This window comes from Amphibalanus amphitrite, unplaced genomic scaffold (assembly GCF_019059575.1).
Source record: "Amphibalanus amphitrite isolate SeventyFive unplaced genomic scaffold, NRLGWU_Aamphi_draft 000492F_arrow, whole genome shotgun sequence".
In the NCBI taxonomy this organism is placed as follows: domain Eukaryota; kingdom Metazoa; phylum Arthropoda; class Thecostraca; order Balanomorpha; family Balanidae; genus Amphibalanus; species Amphibalanus amphitrite.
The window spans coordinates 265,622-285,401 of record NW_024881986.1 but is presented as its reverse complement, the minus strand read 5'-3'; the positions used below and the strand labels follow the sequence as shown (position 1 = coordinate 285,401).

General features: G+C 49.2%; 2 long non-coding RNA genes across 2 annotated transcripts; both read right to left on the bottom strand.

The window, feature by feature from the left end:
• Positions 1–7,890: 7,890 nt before the first annotated feature.
• On the bottom strand, positions 7,891–9,674 carry LOC122392588. The gene is made up of 3 exons (XR_006258548.1): positions 9,513–9,674; positions 8,262–8,404; positions 7,891–7,974 (listed from the first exon to the last, which is right to left on the bottom strand). It is a non-coding gene; the product is annotated as an uncharacterized LOC122392588 (long non-coding RNA).
• Positions 9,675–9,681: 7 nt separating this feature from the next.
• Positions 9,682–10,877, bottom strand: LOC122392587. The gene is made up of 3 exons (XR_006258547.1): positions 10,679–10,877; positions 10,322–10,465; positions 9,682–9,733 (listed from the first exon to the last, which is right to left on the bottom strand). It is a non-coding gene; the product is annotated as an uncharacterized LOC122392587 (long non-coding RNA).
• Between the last annotated feature and the right edge of the window lie 8,903 nt (positions 10,878–19,780).

Sequence of the window (19,780 nt, the reverse complement as noted above, 5' to 3'; positions counted from 1 at the left end):
TGTACCAAAAACGGCGGCGCTCCGCGCCGCCGTTTTTGAGATATTCGCGAAAAACCACAAGGGGGGGTGTTCAAACACCCCCCCCCCCCCAGCAGGGCGCGGGTTAGGGTGGGTGTCAAGGTCACCGGAAGGTCAGGTCAGGTCATTGACCTTTGATGACCTCGGTTCACTTTTTCGAGTTTTACATGTTTCTAGGCTAGTTTTTGGAGCTGAATTCGAATTTAGCAACCATTTGAACATTTACGAAGCAGTTTTGGTGCCTTCGTAACATGTTACGAAGCTGTCAGAGGCTACTACGAATACCCGGCAAAATCCTTACTGGTTGACCTGACCTGACCCGACCTGGCCTCAATGCATAAAGACATCATCAGTGATCATAACTAACATGATATTCGTGATCAGCACCCCGAAAAACCCCATAGCAGCCACGTTTTACGACGTTCTAACAGGTCCCGATTTTCCCGACTTATGGGTCATTGACCTGACCTGGAAGGTCAACCGATAACCTAGGACCTTAAAATTGGGTATCATCGGCTTCCTCTCGTCGCGGGCAGCACGCTCGTTTTTTCCGCGAAGCTCTAGCTCGATCAGGGACGAAACGGCAAGGGGGGGTCCAACGGACCCCCGCCCCCTTATACGTTCGCGGCTGGAAAAACACCAATACGGGCGAGGGTTAAAAAACAGACCAACTCTTGGCGCATAAGTAAGTCTCCTCTAACAAGGAGCGAGGCAACTTACACAATGGGCAAAAGAGATAAGCTCATTAAGACCTTGAGACTTTGCGAGTCGTGCGTCTACTTGGACTCAGACTATAGTTACATGAAATGGACTGTTCTTGGCAGTGTTATCACATGTTATCAGAGTGTGCACCCGCGATGTTAACATAACATATAAGTTCAAAATATACGAACGAAAAAAGTCTGGACGAAAAAGTTTACAGACGAAAAAAATGTACAGACGAAAAAATGCCAGACGAAGAAAAGTCGGACGAAAATCTGCTAGACGAAAAAAACGCCATGGAATCATCTCAACTAGGCGGTGTTTCACGGCCGAGAGCAGCACGCCCACGCCGCCATCCGCTCTTGGCACCCTGCCAGGAGCTGACGTTACATTTTGGGGTAGTGTTGGAACTTGGAGATAAGAGTTTGTTTATATCTCCATGGAAACCCCATTTGACACGTGTGATAGCAGCGTGCTGTTATCAGTGAAACCTTGAGTGAAACCAAACACCACCCTGATCTCAACCAAGGCAATGTCAACACAATTAGAATTCATAGTCGGCGTGTGAATAAGGGAGCTTTTCCCATATTATGGACATCAGAAGGTGAGAGTTCCAGTTAGCGCCTCTGCCCCACCCCACTTTCAATAGGATATGGTTGCTTAGCCCACATTCAACCAACGAAGAGGAACATTTGCTAATTCCTAATTGTAAATATTTTATGCAGAGGTAAGAACCCTTATCGATAAAATTAATTTAAATAACTGCTTAAATAACAAAGTGAAGAATGCTGAATTGTACATTGCGGAGCAGAGTGTCAAGGCGAAGCATCAAAGCCTGACAGTAGGTATTCATCTTGCAGTCAGACTTGAAACTTGAGACTGGCTGTATTAGCCTGTAAATTGGCCAAGACCCTGGTCTTCCAATTTCCATGCAACATGGATGAAATAAATTAAGCTTGATTAGTGATTAATATTGATTTCTTTAGAGTTTTGATATTTTTAAGTGCGATCACGAAGGCAGTGTAATTGCTCACTCCATAGCTAGCTCATAGCTGAAGCATCAAATCCTGAGTTAATTTCCAAGCATGAACTGAAAAGAATTAGAACTGGATCAGCTCAGCTCAGCTAAATCAGCTCAGCTCAATCAGCTCAGCTCAGCTCAGCTCAGCTCAGCTCAATCAGCTCAGCTCAGCTCAGCTCAATCAGCTCAGCTCAGCTCAATCAGCTCAGCTCAGCTCAGCTCAGCTCAGCTCAGCTCGCTCAGCTCAATCAGCTCAGCTCAGCTCGCTCAGCTCAGCTCAGCTCAGCTCAGCTCAGCTCAAGCTCATTCAGCTCAGCTCAGCTCAAGCTCATTCAGCTCAGCTCAGACAGCAGCTCAGCTCAATGCATTACTGAGCCGGCTCAGCTCACAGCTCAACAATTTGGCAAAATGTTGAGCCGGCTCATGAGCTGAGCTGATTTTTGAGCCGGCTCAACTGAGCTGATCACAAGTCTGCGTGCGACACATGTTTTATGGCTTATTTTTCACGCCGAATCCGATGGTAATGGTTATATGTGACCCCAAGTCACTGTGCTGGTGATAAGTGTGCATTGAAAGCATAAAAAATCGTTTATACCCTACATAACTAAAGGAAGGCTAAGAAAAAAGTCAATTTTTCAACTTTTTATTTTTGACATAAAAATACATTTTTCTAGACGAGCTTTGTCCCAGAAATCTAGTGGTGCCATTTGTTTTCACATGCGATGTTCAGAAGTGCCTCTAATTCACGAAAATGCTTATGACGTCACCATGCCCTATGCATGTTGGAGCTATTTTTTACAATTTGGGGGTCAAAAATCAAGATAGAAAGTTGAAATTTGGGGCATCTAATGTTCTAATAGAGCTCTACAACATATATTCCGGTTTTTGGAAATTCCCAAAATTTTGGATTTTATTAGCTGTTTTCCAAAAAATGTAGTTTTTTGAATTTTTAGGGGTGAAAAACGCATTTTATGGAAAATCCGAGATAGCCATTTTAAAGAACTCGTTGAGCGGCGTCTTTTCATGTCCTTAATTTGCAATTTGCTTTAAACCCTGATTTTCGGCGATTTTTTAAACATTTACCACTTTTTGACTAAAAACGCCATGTAGTTACATCACTAAAATCGATATCTCTAAAAAAAATGGAAATTTTTTCTTAAAAATTGCACAGGAGACGTCAAATTGATGGAGGAGAAGGTATGCCAAGTTTCAAGTAGATAGCGAAAGTGGTTCATGAGTTATTCAAGAAAAACGGAGGCGGGGGGTCGGATCCGACCCCCCCCCCAGGCGGTCGCGGGGTAATTATGGGATAGAGTATTGTAAAAATGTCAAAAGTTTCCGAATAAGCAAGTTTCCTTTCCCCAATGTCAAGGCAGATAATGCTATAACGTCGCAAAGTAGGACTTACCGACTGGAGATGGAAATGACTGCTGTGTACCATATTCCGTTCCCCCGATTCAAAAGCTCTCAGCGTAAAATTATTAAAGTTATTCCGTACAAAATAGCTTTAAAAAACAGCAAGTATTTCTGCGCATGTTTCTCGTACTCAAGTTCCCGGGAACTATTTCATGCTTACTAGTAGCGGTGGGGTTTACAGTGCCTGTTCGGAACCGTGGTAGTGCAACGACGCAATGAATTTAAATAAGGATATAAAGAAAACGTCACCGAACAACACGAAGATACACGTATTTGCTGCCTGACTTTCCTCAAGGTGTATAGCTTGCTGCCCAATGCAAATATTTTGCGCATTTTTGCGCGAAATGGACAAATAAGGGTTTAACCCTCGCCGGCATAGGCCGTTTTGCATCCCTCGACGGCACAGGGGGATGCGACCCTCCTCGCGTTTGGCCCCTAATTGAGCTAGAGCCTCGCGGAAAAACCATCGTGTAGGTCGTAACGAGACGAAGCCAACGGTACCCGGTTTTAAGGTCATAGGTCAAATGGTGACCTCTGAGGTCAGGTCAATGGCCGAAAGTCGGGACCTGTTAGAACGTCGTATAGTGTGGCTGCTAAGGGGTTTTTCGGGATGCTGATCACGAATATCATGTTAGTTTTGATCACAGATGATGTCTTCATGCATTTAGGCCAGGTCGGGTCAGCTCAGGTCAGGTCAACCAGTATGGGTCCTGCCGGGTATGTATTCGTAGTAGGTGTCAACCCGCCTCTGACAGCTTCGTAACATGTTACGAAGGCACCAAAACTACTTCGTAAATGTTCAAATGGTTCCTAAATTCGAATTCAGCTCCAAAAACTAGCCCAGAAACATGTAAAACTCGAAAAAGTGAACCGAGGTCATCGAAGGTCAATGACCTGACCTGACCTTCAGGTGACCTTTACACCCACCCTAATGCATGGGACCAACATCATATCACATCAGGCGCGGATCCAGGGGGGGCGACGGGGGCGGCCGCCCCCCCCCCCCGCCATCCGAAAAAGGCGCCCATATCCCGCGGCAGAGAGGGCGCCCCGAGCAGAAGAGCGGCGACACAGCAAAGGTTCAGCAGAAATAGGGCGCCTCCAGCAGAAGTTGGGCTCACCAAGCAGGAGAGTGACGCCCAATTGCCTATTCCCAGCAGATGAGAGTCGCCCCAGCAGCAGATGGGCGCCCCCAGCAGAAGAGGGCGTCTCGTTACAAGAATATAAAATGCCTTCTGTTCAAGAGGGGCGCCCCTGGCAGCGGAAGGGCACCCTTAGCAGGAGACGTGTCCCCCTGAAGAGGAGCGACGCCCCAGCAAAAGGAGAGAGGCGCCCCCATTCCGAGAAGAGGGGCGCCCTGACAGCAGCTGGGCGCCCCAGCAAAAAAGGAGCCCCATAATAAGAAAATGGGTGCCACTGGCAGAAGAGGGGCGCCCCAGCAGAAGAGAGGGGTCTCCAGTAGGAGACGGGCGCCCCAAGCAGAAGAGGGGCGCCCCAGCAGAAGAGAGGCGCCACAGCAAAAGTTAATCAGAAATAGGCAGCTTCCAGCAGAGGTTGGGCCCGCCAAACAGGATATGGGCGCCCCATTGACAATATCCGGCAGAAGACAGACGCCCCAGCAGAAGATGGGCGCCCCGGTAGAAGAGGGGCGCCCCATTACAAAAAGAAAAGGAGTATATTCTACCAAGAGGGGGGGGGGGGGTCGCCCCTGACGACAACGGAAGGGCAACCCCAGCAGAGGGGCGGTGCCTCAGTAAAAGGAGAGGTGTGCCCCGTTCCGAGCAGCAGAGGGTCGCCTCGCCCCAGAAAAAAAAAACAGGAGCCCCATAAGAAGAAAAGGGGTGCCTCTGGCAGAAGAGAGACGTTCCCCGCAGTGGAAGGGCGCCCCCACAAGGGTGGCGTCTCCAGCAAAAGAGAAGTGCCCCCTGCAAGAGAGGGGCACCCCACCAAAAGTTGGGCAGAAGTGGGGCGTCTCCAGCAGAATTTGGGGTCGCCAAACAGGAGAGGGCCGCCCTATTCACAGTAGAAAAGACTCCTCAGCAGCAAAGGGGCGCCCTAACAGAAAAGGTGCACTCGTAGTAGAAGTGGGACGCATCAGGAAGAAGAGGGGCACTTCTAGCAGAAGATGGGCGTCCCAGATAAGTGGGCCGCCTACAGCAAATTGGTCGTTCTTAGAAGGAAGAAATGAGGCGACTTAAGCAAAGTGGGTCTCTCCATAATGGATTACGCGATCCAAGCAGAGGTTGGGCGCCCCCGGGAAGTGAGGCATGCCAGCATAAGTGAGACGCTTCCAGAAAAAGGAGGGGGCATCACCGGGAGAAGGAGGACTGCACCAGTAAATGGAGGTCACCTTTTTGCTAATATCTTTTGCTAGGGTAGCGGTGCCCATCTACGACTTTTAACCCGTGCCGTGCTGGTGGTCTGAGTTTTCCGTGTCCTGCTGGGGAGGGGGTGGGGGGCACACTCCCTCGTCTAACTCGGCTCCTGGGCCGCGTAGTGACACGCGATAAGCGGTATTCGAAAGATCGTCAAAAAACAGGACGAAAACAAAACGGTCATTTTTTAGGTCAGGTCGAATGTCAGGTCACCAGAGGTCATCAAAGGTAAAATGTTGTCTGTTTCAACATTTTCCGTTTTCGAAGCAGCGGCACAACTCGGAAACCAATAGAGCTATAGCGCCGCAGAAAAGCGCATTCGATAGCCCTTTTAAAGGTGTTTCTGCAAGCTGCGCTCAGATTTGACCTCAGGTCAACGGTTTAGCCTTCAGAGGGCAAAAGACTCTAAAAATAGCCTTTTTACGAACTATGTTTTCCTGCAATAACTTTTGACTCAAGAGAGTATCGACATTACGTTTGCCAGCATTGCGTTTCTGTCGTCGAGACACGTCGAACAAACTAAAGGTTGACCTTATGAAGGGTAATTTTGAGAATTTGACCTCCGGGAAAGGTCATGCTGCATAGCAGTCGATGCGTATCGTCGAGCTGAACACAGCTGAGGTGTTTTTATCGCTCTAGCTTGAATCTATCAAAAGTTATTTTAAAAAAAAACTGCTGCGGACCTTTCATGACATGGGATGACTTCTGGGACATAGTGCCAGTGGTCACACTAGGTGCAATGTTCTTATTCAGTGTGTTAATTTTATATGTATCCCAATGCTTGATATTGTCTAGAATGGCGCTCGTCCAAAAGAGATGCCTCTCAGTTTTCTCCCAAAGACTTAATTATACCTACCTACCTAATGGAGACGTCGCACAACTGACCTGACCTTAGGTCACAGATATCGAAATTCCGAGATATACATTTCATGAATAGTGTTGCTTTCATCAATCGCTGAAAGGTTCAAAGCAATCGTTCAGTCGGTATAGCAATGGTAAGCATTTGAACTTTTTCTTACGCTAGGTCACTTGGCATAACCTGGTGACCTAACCTTCCATCACCCGCGTCAGACATTTTTGCAACATGTGCAAACAAGATGCATGATAAGGCATGCTGAAAATGGCGGCGCTGCGCGCAGCCGTTTTTCAGATATTTGCGAAAAACTTGAGGGGGAGCGCGATAACGCCCCCTAGCACGGCGCGGGCTTTTAGCTCCCGATTTTGACGGTTTGGCGCCCCCTTTGTATGGAGCGCCCCCGGATTGCCAGGTCGCCCCTATTTCGACTTGCCGCCCCCCCCCTCCCGAAAATTCCTGGATCCGCCCCTGTATCACATGTTTGAACGCTTGAAACCACGAAAAGACTGCAAACGCGCGGCCAATGCGGCATAGTGCCCGCCTGTCCCAGGCATATGTGCAGCGCAGAAATTAAATAATGACGTCATAGGTCAGTGACCTAGCGTAACCAATCAAATTTGAAAATGGATATCGGATTCGGCTTTAGCATGATATTTTACCCTGTAACGAACCAGTATAACGCCTTTTGGGGCGAATAACGGAGCGAGCGAGAGGGTGAGCCTTGCACGTGCGAAATTGCGAGGGGGTACCTCCAACTGAGTTGTGCACGGCACCCTACTAACCGGTCTCTAGCGATGTGCCAAATTTGAGCACAATCGGCCCAGCCGTTCTCGAGATCTGGAAGCGGCACCCTGCACGTGCGCACGTGCAAAATGGGTCCCAACTGACTTTTGCACTGCACCCTACTAACCGGTCCCTAACCATGTACCAAATTTCAGCGCAATCGGTTCAGCCGTTCTCGAGATCTGGGACTGGAATCGACCCCTGCACGTGCGCACGTGCAGCAGCACCCCCACTGTGGCACATGGATATGCATTGCCTAGTGGGTGCCTACCTACGTGCCAACTTTCAGCGCAATCGGCCCAGTAGTTACCGAGATATTGCAATTGTTACAAAACTGACACCTCTTCGTTTTGCACGTGGCACGTGCATAAGGGGTCACCCACATTCATCGGGAATAGTCCAATACTTGGCAGAAGGAATGAAGCTACCCTACAAAAATTACCGCATGTAAATCGGTCAAGTGGTTGCTGAGATATAAGCGTCGCAAAAGCGTGACCACGGCCGGCCGGCCGGCCGGCCGCTCATACTCAGAAATTTCCGTTATTCTACGTAAGACTCCGCTCGCTTCGCTCGCTCCGTAATCATTTTTGGCACCGCAGCTGTGCTCATTGATTTAATTCCGCTTTTTTGAAGCGCCTGGCCCACTGTGCGACGGGACATGGTGCTGCCATCTGTTGTCGAGTTCCGACACCGCTGACGGCACATGAGCGGACGAGGCACCGGGAAGATAGTCGTCTAGCCAAAGTACTTCAAACAGATTTTGCTGCCGTTGGGAGGCTTGGTAAGCTTGGCGTATACAGACTCTGGAAGCGGAACACGTCAGATTACACACTGATTGCTAATGATGTTACATGGGGCAACTCAAACTGATGACGTCACCTACAGATACATAAACGAACACAATGACATTGTGTGTATCACTGAGTAATGACGTCATGAGGGCTGATACTGATACTGTGACGTCACTTTCGGAGATACACGTCACCAAGCGTGACGTCAGTACTGGTGACGTCACGTGCGTCAGTGTGTGTCCGAGAGGCCGGTGGCGCCGTGTCGGCTGGTGTGGGTGGTCAGAGACGCCGTCACTTACTGGGGACATTGAAATCGATGGTCCGGGACTGGCCACCGTCACATCCCAGGTCTGTCTCGTGCAGGGCGGTCAGGACGGCCTGGCGGTTTTCGAGTGAGGATTTGATGTACAGTGTCTTCAGTTTCCTGCAGGTCACTGCCATCCTGCAACAAGATCAGAACAAAACAGAACAGGTCAGTATACGGGACACAGTCACACAGTGGCACCAGCGGTCGACTCAACACGGAGACACTGCATTGTCAGTGTCGTTTATAATATAAAATGTGCCTCCGGCTATCTCAAGTTCCCAGTCTGATGCAGTAGAGCGCTATGGATGCTTTACACGATACTGTGAGCCATATGATATTCCATGCCATCTCTGTAGGTTAAACTCTGACCATCTCAGACATGTAGGCATAAATAAATATTATATTGCAGTTCTCAGGCCAATGAGACTGTCTATAGGTCGTACTGATATGTTGTGTCTTCAATTCCAGTGGAGTTGACTTCCGGTCTATCATGCACTTGAAATGGCAAACGTTATAGAAACTAGCTCAGCCCATGTCTTGTCCTATGCTTATTCACCCTTCACGTTCCCGTTGGTATTATTTTTATTGTTTTGGTCTTGTACTGAATTGTTATGTATGTGTACGTTGTGCACTATCCATATGCGTGTTTACTACTCTATACTTTGCGTCATTGAACTAAATAAGGGAGTGGGAAATATTGTTCCAACCAGTCTACAATAACCACTGTAAGTAACTACGGTCTGACTACGGACACGATCTTTTGTGTCGCCTTTTCCCATTGTGGATGAAACATTGCACACGGAGCAACAGCGCAAATACTTCGTTCGTCTCTCCGACGAGTAGTTTTGGTAAAATTGCGTAAAACGGCCGTCAATATCTTTTTATGGCCTGACTAAAATGAGTTCACACCTCTGGAATGACAGTAATACCTACTTGGAATCGAAGTTGTTTTAGATACCTATTGCTATTGTTATTACGCAGCATTAGGATGAAGAACGATGCAGTCTAGCTAACAAATCTGCCCGTCCGTCTGTCCGTCTGTCTGTTTGCATCCATGCATTTATTAATCTCCAGCATATTATCTGTCAGTGGATGCATATTCTTCTGTGACGTGATCGTTTTCATTTTCAACGTCTCTGTGCCCATACTCCTATGTATACCTCCACCGGATGCGTTATCTCCGGGCTTATTGCGGTCTATCCAGTTACACATAATATCCGCCGGCGCCGTCCGGCCGACTGACCTGCTGACCGCTGCCACCTCTGACTGGGTCAGGGCAGGGATGTCCGTGAGGGGCCGGGTGTCTTGAAGCTCCAGTGTATTCAGCTGGGAGCAGCCGTAGAGGGCGGCTAGCGTAGTTTCGGAAATGGCGTTTGCTCCATTAAGAGGGACGTCCTCCAAGCTGGTGAGGAGTGAGGACAGTCAGGAGGCGTCCCGTCGCTTCCGGTGTCACGGACGGTGACGCTGTAAAATATATATATATATATATATATATATATATATATACAGACAAACATACGAACTGAAATGGCAAATATCACTAATATTCATAGCAAAATTTAATAACCAGTAAGACGTCTTTCACGTAACGAGCGGGCGAGCAGATTAGTGGATCCTGCACGTACCCACATACAAAGGAAGACCAAACTGCTTTGTGTGGGCTACCCTTCTAATTGGTCTCTAACAGCGTACCAGCCTCGAGCACAATCCCGAATCTGGCCCTTTGCACTTGAGATGCATAAGCGGCACGTTGTCATGGGCGTGTGCATTAGCACCTCAGCCGTCGCCGTGAAACATGTACTCCAAACTACAAACAGAACGGGTGGGCGTGGAATAAGACTAAATTTATTGCGCACGGTACCTACAGAGACCAGCGTCTTTGTACATAGGCAAAAAATTATTGAATGTATGTACATTGTACATACTTACATACGCCTACGGGTGATATACCCCATTCGTCTGTCATGATCACGAATCACGATATATCGGCCCTTGTAATTCTGGGAAAGATGTGGGAGTGGGAGATGAAATGCTCGTGCTGTTGATGCTCACCCCATATGGCCAGCCCCGTGACTGTGCGGGTCGCTAGAACAGTCAGCTGGTCCAGAAGTGTGTCAGTGCCTTGCTGGATACTGACATCCAGTTCAGACGTCGGCCATCGCGGCACCTTTAATGGTGCCTCGGTCATACCCGATCCTGTGGAGAGCAACACAATCTCCCATCAACACAGGGAAGAGAAACATCGTCACCAACCAGCCGTTGTCATTTTGCGGCAATAGTTTTTTATATTTAGCCTACGTCATTCACGACAGCCAAACTCACAAAGCGATAACTTTATCAGGTCCGTGCTCACGAAAAAAGCGCTAGTAACTAACGCAATCCTCCAAATCACCACGAAGCCGTCCTCACCAGTAATGTCCAGTCTCTTCATCGACTTGGGCAGCAGCCGCAGCCACTTGCCGGAGCTGTCCACAGGTGGGCTCACATCGAGCCGCTCCAGAGCCTTCAGCGGCTCCAACAGCGCCTCCAGCTGCCAGTCGCTGATGCCGGCCGGCAGCGTCAGCTCACGCAGACTGGAAGCGTTGGCACGTGCCAGCCGGCGCAGGGCAGAGACCCGCAGCTTGAAGCCACGCAGGTTCGCCTTCTCTAGAGCGTGGCAGGTGGCCGCTGGAATAAAGCAACACCAGTCAGTGAAGAAGTGATCGCTCATATGGACAAGGAATGACAGTTACAGCGGAATATAGCGTACCAGGTTGTGTGTAGCGCGTTTCACACGGTACTCACCGACCAGTCGGAGGTCGGTGTCCGTCTCAGTGGTCGGCGCCTGCAGTTCAGTCAGCTTCGGCTGGTCCTGCACCTTCACTAAATCACTACGAGCTCTAGGCTCGTGGCCGGCGCCGGGACCTCTCCACCGCGGGTTTGCTGATCGGTTAGCTCCCGCCGACAGTCGCTGAAGATATCGTCGACGGCGGACCGCCACCGACGGCAGACTGTCAGCAACGATGGAACAAAAAGGGACGGAGCACTTTGAAGAGAACGTCATTGTTCATTTAAAGACAGCTTTGGTAATGGTATCTTTAACCCGCGCCCGGCTGGGGGTCCTGGATTTCCACGCCCTGCTGGGGGGGGGGGTGTTTGAACACCCCCCTTGTAACTCGGCTCCTGGGCCACGTAGCGATACGCGGAAGGCGGCGTTCGAAAGAGCGTAAAAAATAATGACGAAATCACTTCGGTCAATGTTTTGGTCAGGTCAAAGGTCAGGTCACCAGAGGTCATTGAAGGCAACATTTCGCCGATTTCCAGGTCGAATGTCGAAAATTTCCAAGAAGCCAACGCATAACTCGGGAACCAATAGAGCTACAGCGCAGCGGAAAAACGCATTCGATAGCCCTATTAACGCCCTTTCTGATTAATCCTCTCAGATTTGACCTAACGTCAACGGTTTTGCCTGCAGGGGGAAAAAACTGCAAAAATAGCCGATTTTTTCGGAAACAGTTTTTCCGCAATAACTTTTGACCCAGGCCCTGTACGAGCTTACTTTTACCGGCATCGTGTTCCTCTCGTCAAGACGCATCGAATGAACTATAACTTGACCTTGAAAGGTCAACTTGAAAATTTGACCTCAGGTCAAGGTTATGACCTGACCGGAAAGGGTCATGTTGCATATCAGTCGATCCGTATCGTCGAGCTGAACACAGCTAAGGCGTTTTCATCGCTCTAGCATGCCTCTATCAAAAGTTATTTGCGAAAAACTGTTAGATACCATTCGTGACCTAAGATGACCTCAGGGCATAAACAAGGGTCACGGACACCATTTTCGTGTTCAGTGTGTCTAAACCACTTGTAATTCGGTGTTTGGGAGTGTTTATAATGTCTTTCGTCCAAAAGAGGCGCATTTCAATTTTCTCCAATTGACTTATTAATGGGGAGGTCGCAAAATTGACCTGACCTTAGGTCATCGATATCAAAATTCTGAGATAAACATTTTGTACATGCTATTGCTCTTAGCAATCGCTGAAAGTTTCAAAGCGATCGGTCATTCGGTGTAGCTATGACAGACATTGAAACTTTTTATGAGGTGAGGTCACTTCAAGTGACCTGGTGACCTGACCTTGAATGACCTTGTTCTGAAATTTTTACAACAGGTGTAGAATTGATGTATGATAAGGTATACCAAAAACGGCGGCGCGGAGCGCCGCCGTTTTTGAGATATTCGCGAAAAACCACAAGTGGGGTGTTCAAACACCCCCCCCCCCCAGCAGGGCGCGGGTTAATGAAGCATGATCTACACCTTTTAAGGCGCAATTTCAAAAATTTAAAGACCAAATTCAAAAAGTTTACATTCAAAATGCACGTGAACGTTTTGAATTTGGTCTTTAACTTTTTGAAATTGCGCCTAAAATGCTGTATACTCCTTCCTACCGTCCTGAATACAATGTCAGTCGCCAGAACACTCACCCCGCCTGGCGCGGATCATTTCCCAGCAGTCCATCTTGCTCAACACCATCTTCAACAACTCGTGGTCCAGAAGATAAATGGCAGGAGCCCATTGCGGTGCAGCCTCTCGCACGTCGCCGCCCGCCAGTCCCGCCTCCTCCGTAGTTGGGGTTATGACGTCACAGGTGCTGATTGCGTCACACTTGTCACAAGTGTCGGCCTTCAGTGAAGCCACCTCCTCGCCGTCACTGGGAAGGAATGACGTCAGTGTGACGTGGTGTGACGTCATCAGGGGTCAGTGATTAGGCGATCCCATCCAGTGTTCTTTGCCCCCCCCCCCCCCCCAGTGCCACCCAGGGGCGTAACTTTTTGGTTTTCGTTGGGGGGGCAACGCTGTCGGGGGCGCCTTTTTAAGGGCATGGGGGCGCCTCCCCGTGACTGTCTAGAAATAAGTCTTATTTCAGTTTACGGCAGCATTTTTTTTACCATAGCACGTTGTTTTTGTGCCGTCGTGTTTTGGCACGTTATGTTGCAGTTTTTTTTTTCTGAAATAGCGCGCCAAAAGCGCGGAATTATTTTGTAACCAAATACATTTTGAAAGCACTTTGGGGACCAGAGACCGGGGGCGGGTAGTGGAATTGGGGACCAGGGTAGTGACGCCTTATTAACCCTCGCATGTGTAGGGGGGGGGGTCGGATGGACCCCCCCCCATGGTTTTTCGCGAATAACTCGCGTAAAAAGCGGCCGATCGCGACGAAACTTTCAGTACCCTCACATTGATCAATTTTACACCTACCCTGAAAATTTCATGACCCTGACCCAAATGACCTTTGACCTGTGACCTCTTTTCCGAGACCATGTTTGGCCGGAATCGCGATTCTGCGTATGTCGGCTCGCATTAGCCGCGCGTTTGCAAGCTTTTCGTGGTTTCAAACGTTCAAACATGTAATTTGATGTTACTCCCGTGGGTGTCAAGGTCACCTGAAGGTCAGGTCAGGTCATTGACCTTTGGTGACCTCGGGTGACCTCGGTTCACTTTTTCGAGTTTTACATGTTTCTAGGCTAGTTTTTGGAGCTGAATTCGAATTTAGCAACCATTTGAACATTTACGAAGTAGTTTTGGTGACTTCGTAACATGTTACGAAGCTGTCAGAGGCGGTTGACACGTACTACGAATACCCGTCACGACGCCTACTGGTTGACCTGACCTGACCTGACCCGACCTGGTCTAAATGCTTCAAGACATCATCTGTGATCAAAACTAACACGATATTCGTGATCAGCACCCCGAAAAACCCCTTAGCAGCCACTCTTTACGACTTTCTAACAGGTCCCGATTTTCCCGACTTTGGGGTCATTGACCTGACCTGGAAGGTCAACCAATGACCTAGGACCTTAAAATTGGGTATCAGCGGCTTCCTCTCGTCACGGGCAACACGCTCGTTTTTTCCGCGAAGCTCTAGCTCGATCAGGGGCCAAACGGCAAGGGGGGGGGTCCAACCGACCCCCCCCCCCCTACACATTAGAAGCTGGCAAACGCCGCACACATGCGAGGGTTAAACAACGCATATGGTAGTTCTTCTAAAGAAACGAGACGAACTGATGAATTGACAAAAAGAAAAGAAAAAACAACTGATAAAAAGGCGAGATTAAAGAAACAAATCTGTAGAACTTCACCCCACGCAGAAGCGAGGGACATTTTTACGCCTCCCCTTTTAAGTTAAGAACACACTTCATACTGCATCTTTTCCGCACGTGTTCTAGAAGCAAACCAGTGGCAAAAATTTGCCCTCATCGAAAAAAATAAAAAAAATTGCCCCCCTCCCCGCCCGCGCCGGGCCGGGGGGGGGGGGAGTGAACACCTCCCCTGCGGTTTTTCGCAGATATCTCAAAACTCCGCGCCGCCGTTTTTGGCACACCTGTTCATGCATCTTTTTTTTTACACATGTGCAAATTTCAGACCCAGAGCTCTCAAGGTCAGGTCACCAGGTCACGTCAAAAGACCTCACCTCAGAAAAAAATTGCAATCCTCGTCATAGCTACACCGACTGAAGGATCGCCTTGAAACTTTCAGCGATTGATAAGAGTAACAGTATGTCTAAAATGTTTATCTCGGAATTTTGATATCAGTGACCTATGGTCAGGTCAATTTTGCGACCTCTCCATTATAAGTCAATGGGAGAAAATTGAAATGAGCCTTTTTTGGACGAATGGTATTTAGAACCCTCTCAAACATCGTTTCATAGGTAAACATGATACACTGAATCGGAAAAAAATGCACCTGTGACCCCTCTGTGTGCCCTTGAGGTCATTTCAGGTCATAGACGGTCACCACCAGTTTTTTTTGGCTGTAACTTTTGATAAAGGCGTGCTAGAGCGATGAAAACACTTCAGATGTATTCAGCTCGACGATACGGATCGACTGATATGCAACATGACCCTTTTCGGTCAGGTTATGACCTTGACCTGAGGTCAAATTTTAAAAATGACCTTTCAAGGTCAAAAAATAGTTCATTCGACGCGTCTCGACGAGAGGAACATGATGCTGCCAAAAGTAATGTCGTGGCACTCTTAAGTCAAAAGTTATTGCCGAAAAACAGTTTTCGTGAAAACTGCTATTTTACAGTTTTTGCCCTTTGGAGGCTAAACCGTTGACCTTAGGTCAAATCTGAGAACAATGGTCAGAAAGGTCTGTAAAAGGGCTATCGAATGCGCTTTTCCGCGGCGCTGTAGCTCTATTGGTCCCGAGTTAGCCGTTGCAGTTTCCAAAATTGTTGAAATGGCCTACATTTGACCTTCGATGACCTCAGGCGACCTGACCTTTGACCTGACCCAAAAAATGACCGAAGTGTTTCCGTCATTATTTTTGACGCTCTTTCGAATGATGCTTACTGCGTGTCGCTACGTGGCCCAGGAGCCGAGTTAGACCAGACACCCCCCTCACCGCCCGGCGCGGAAGTCGCGGAGCACCAGCCCGGCGCGGGTTAATCCCAGGCTGAGAGCGTTCAAGCTTAGGTCACCCATATACCTCTGTATACCGAGACATGCAGAAGTCTGTGGCTCACCAGGTGATATCAAGTTATCACGAAATGATAGGTACAAATTACTCCTGCTTTGATCTAGAGGTGGCAAAACGTGAAAATTTTGGGAACCAGACTCGAACCAGACCCGGCTGGACATTTCTGGAACCAGTCGGACCCGGTCTAAGTTGGAATCGGAACCAGTTGGACCCGTTCCCCAAAAGTCAATTACCTAATACAAACCGTTTGTAGAAATCATTAATTGCATCGTGTAAAACAGCCCTTTTCCCACTGATAATACTTATGAACTACAGTGTGCAAAGGAACATACATGAGCAAATGTTTTCTTTCCATTCACTTCATATTTTGCAATCATATGTAGTGTCCACTATGTATGGTTTATGGTAGGACCCGGTTGGACCCGCCAGAAAATTTCCAGGAACCGGTCCGGACCCATATGGGTCCAGACCGGTTCTTTTGACCGGGTCCTCGGGTCCACATTTTGCCACCCTTTGAACAAAAAAGATGATGTAGGATACCAATAGTCAGAGGAGCGCTAACATTGGCTCGATGGGTGCTATGAACCGTTGGGACGCTACGCCAAGCAAGAGTGGCGCTTTAACAGCAGGGATACCATAACACACAAGGCCCTGTGGGACGATTACATTGACTCAAGGGGCGCCCTTTAGAATCGGTGCGACACCGTGCAGAGGGCGCCATTCTTAACCACATCAATTTTAATACTCACTGCAGATGGCCTCCAAACTGTCTCGAGGGGTGCCTTCAGGAACCGATGGAACAGCCACCGAAATAGGGGCGCCGCTCTAGCTGCAGTGATGAAATAAGGTATTGACCGCATTGACCAGAGGAGCGCTTCATGTGGCTAAAGGGGCGCGTTGGTAAACTGGTGGGGCGCCACCCCATGCCCAGCGAGGGGCGTCGTACTTAGCAAGGAAATTATGTAAGTCAGAGGAGCGCGAACTTCGGCTCGAGGGGCGCTTGTATGAACCGTTGAGGCGCTAACCTAGCTAAGTGTGCCGTTTTAGCAGCAGGGATGCCATAACACACTATAGCGTGCTATGGTATCTAGGCCCTCTAGCCTCCCCCCCCCCCCCCCTCCCCGAGGAGCGATGATTATGACTCAAGGAGCGCCCTTAAGAATTGGTAGGCCACATACATTTCATTACTCAGTGCAGAGGGGCGCCAAAACGGGCACGAGGGGCGCCTTCAGGAGCCAATGGGGCAGTCTACGGACTGGGGGCGCTGTTCTAGCAACAATGATGATAAGGTATTGGCCAGAGGGGCGCTTCATCCACCTGAAGGGTCACATTGATAAACGGATGGGGCGCCGCTCTGCATGCGGGGGCATTAGTTATTAGCAAAACAGATGACATAAGACGTGCGTGTTGTCAGAGGGGCACCACTTTGGCTCGAGGGGCGCTTTTTAACCAATGGGGCACGCTATTTAGCTAAGTTTTTACTTGCCGCAAGCGGCGCACCATCCCTGAGGAACGTTACACAAACGACTGACGACTCTCTCGACATGGGCATCAGAGGTGCCCCTATAGACCTCACAGGCGTCTCTAATTCCCATTGAGCCGCCCCTTTGGGCTTCAACTGGAGCTCCTCTTTCTATGGGCCTCGGAGGCGCCCCCATTTGGCATGCAGTCTCCCCTCTTTCGTATTGGGGCGCCATTATGGCCTTAATGGGCGCCCCTTTTTCATGTGGGCGCCCCCTATACTATAGACCTCAGAGGCACCCCGAAGGGCCTCAGAGGCCAATAAGGTGCCCCTCTTTCGCATGCAGGCGCCCCTGTGGCCATCTCAGGCGCCCGTGTTTTGCATTGAGGCGCCCCTGAGGACTTCATGGGCGCCCCTCTTTCGCATGCAGGCGCCCCCACGGCCTCAGAGGTTCCCCTCTCACGCATCCCATTTCCATATAGGCGATGGCGCCCCCTTGAAAGATGGCGCACGCGCTCCTATGACGCCGCTGGCCCGTGAGGGCGCCTTTCGGGCCTGGGGGCGCCCACCAAGGTTGGGGGGGCAAACGGAATGTTGGGGTGGCAAAATTTCAAGTTGGGGGGGCACCTGCCTCCCCAAAAGTATACAAAGTTACGCCCCTGGTGCCACCCCTACTGCCTCCCAGTCTCACCCCTGGGGACGGTCGGATGACGCTGTACGCCGGCGGACCTCCTGCCGCAGCTCCTCCACCACGGTCTGACGAGTGGAGCGCTCCTCAACCATTGCCTGCTGCAGGCGGATCACCTCACTGAGCAGTGTGGTGTTCTCCTCCTTGAGCTTGGTCATATCCTGCTTTAGGACATCCATTTCTCCTTTCAGTCCGGACATTTCTCCTTTCAGTCCCGTCATTATTTCTCCACACAGGGAGTTCATTTCATCGCGAGTCAGTTCCATCTGGAAGGCAGTTGTTCTAGTTATCACCAACAAGTTAACACGCAACCCGTTGGGGGGGGGCGTAGTATTTCGCAGATAAACCAAACACCGCCCTTTCATCAGGGTGCGGGTTAAAACACCGCACCAGCGTCCAGCAGGGCGTGGAAATACATGTAGGACCCCTACAGTGTTGCCAGGTCGAGTGATGCCAATACCTCCAGAAAATGCTGTAAAAACCTCTAGAAACCTCTCATTACCGCGGATTATGAAGTACCTCCATGCTTACCAGAGGTGGAGATCTCGGGGGGGGGGGGACGAATTACTGCTATGTAAGTCAATGGTACGGCATCCGCCACCCAGCCCGCCTCCATCTGCCCGGCCTGGACCCCCCTGACATTTTGACAGATCTCCATCCCTGATACTTACCTCCGTATCACAAACCGTGGCGCTGTTTCAAAGCACGCTGCCAGCGCGTGCTGACATCAAGCCCATTGCTCCGACACTACCAAGGCCGACACTATCAAAGTGTGACGTCCTGGCGCGCTGGCAGCGGCTGGCAGCGTGCTTTGAAACACTGCGTTTGTATCATCAATGAAGATTAATTAAAGGGACAGTATCACCATTTTGATGAAATTTGACATTGCATAGGCCCCACCTTTCTGGTCCGGAAACTGAAGACCGATCCTCGAAGCTCCACACCGTTATCCCGCTATCGCCGCTCAAAGTACGAAAGGTGTACTACACTTTGAATCGTGCTTCACTATCTTCACTGTTTAAATGTTTGCGCCGTTTTGAATTGACCGCCAGTAATAAAACTTTTACCCTGGTCATTTCATCAAATTTTATAAAGCCAAAACGTTTTTCGCACTTATTCATCACCGTTAAATTCATTAACCCGCGCCCTGCTGGGGGGGGGGGTGTTTGAACACCCCCCCCCCCTTGTGGTTTTTCGCGAATATCTCAAAAACGGCGGCGCGGAGCGCCGCCGTTTTTGGTACACCTTATCATACATCAATTCTACACATGTTGTAAAAATTTCAGACCAAGGTCATTCAAGGTCAGGTCACCAGGTCACTTGAAGTGACCTCACCTCATAAAAAGTTTCAATGTCTGTCATAGCTACACCGAGTGACCGAATGCTTTGAAACTTTCAGCGATTGCTAAGAGCAATGGCATGTACAAAATGTATATCTCAGAATGTTGATATCGTTGACCTAAGGTCAGGTCAATTTTGAGACCTCCCCATTATAAGTCAATGGGAGAAAATTGAAATGCGCCTCTTTTGGACGAAAGACATTATAAATACTCCCAAACACTGAATTACAAGTAGTTTAGACACACTGAACATGAAAATGGTGTCCGTGACCCCTGTTTATGCCCTGAGGTCATCTTAGGTCACGAATGGTATCTAACAGTTTTTCGCAAATAACTTTTGATAGAGGCATGCTAGAGCGATGAAAACGCCTTAGATGTGTTCAGCTCGACGATACGGATCGACTGATATGCAACATGACCCTTTCCGGTCAGGTCATGACCTTGACCTGAGGTCAAATTTTCAAGTTGACCTTTCAAGGTCAAGTTATAGTTCATTCGATGCGTCTTGACGAGAGGAACACGATGCCGGTAAAAGTAAGCTCGTACAAGGCTTGGGTCAAAAGTT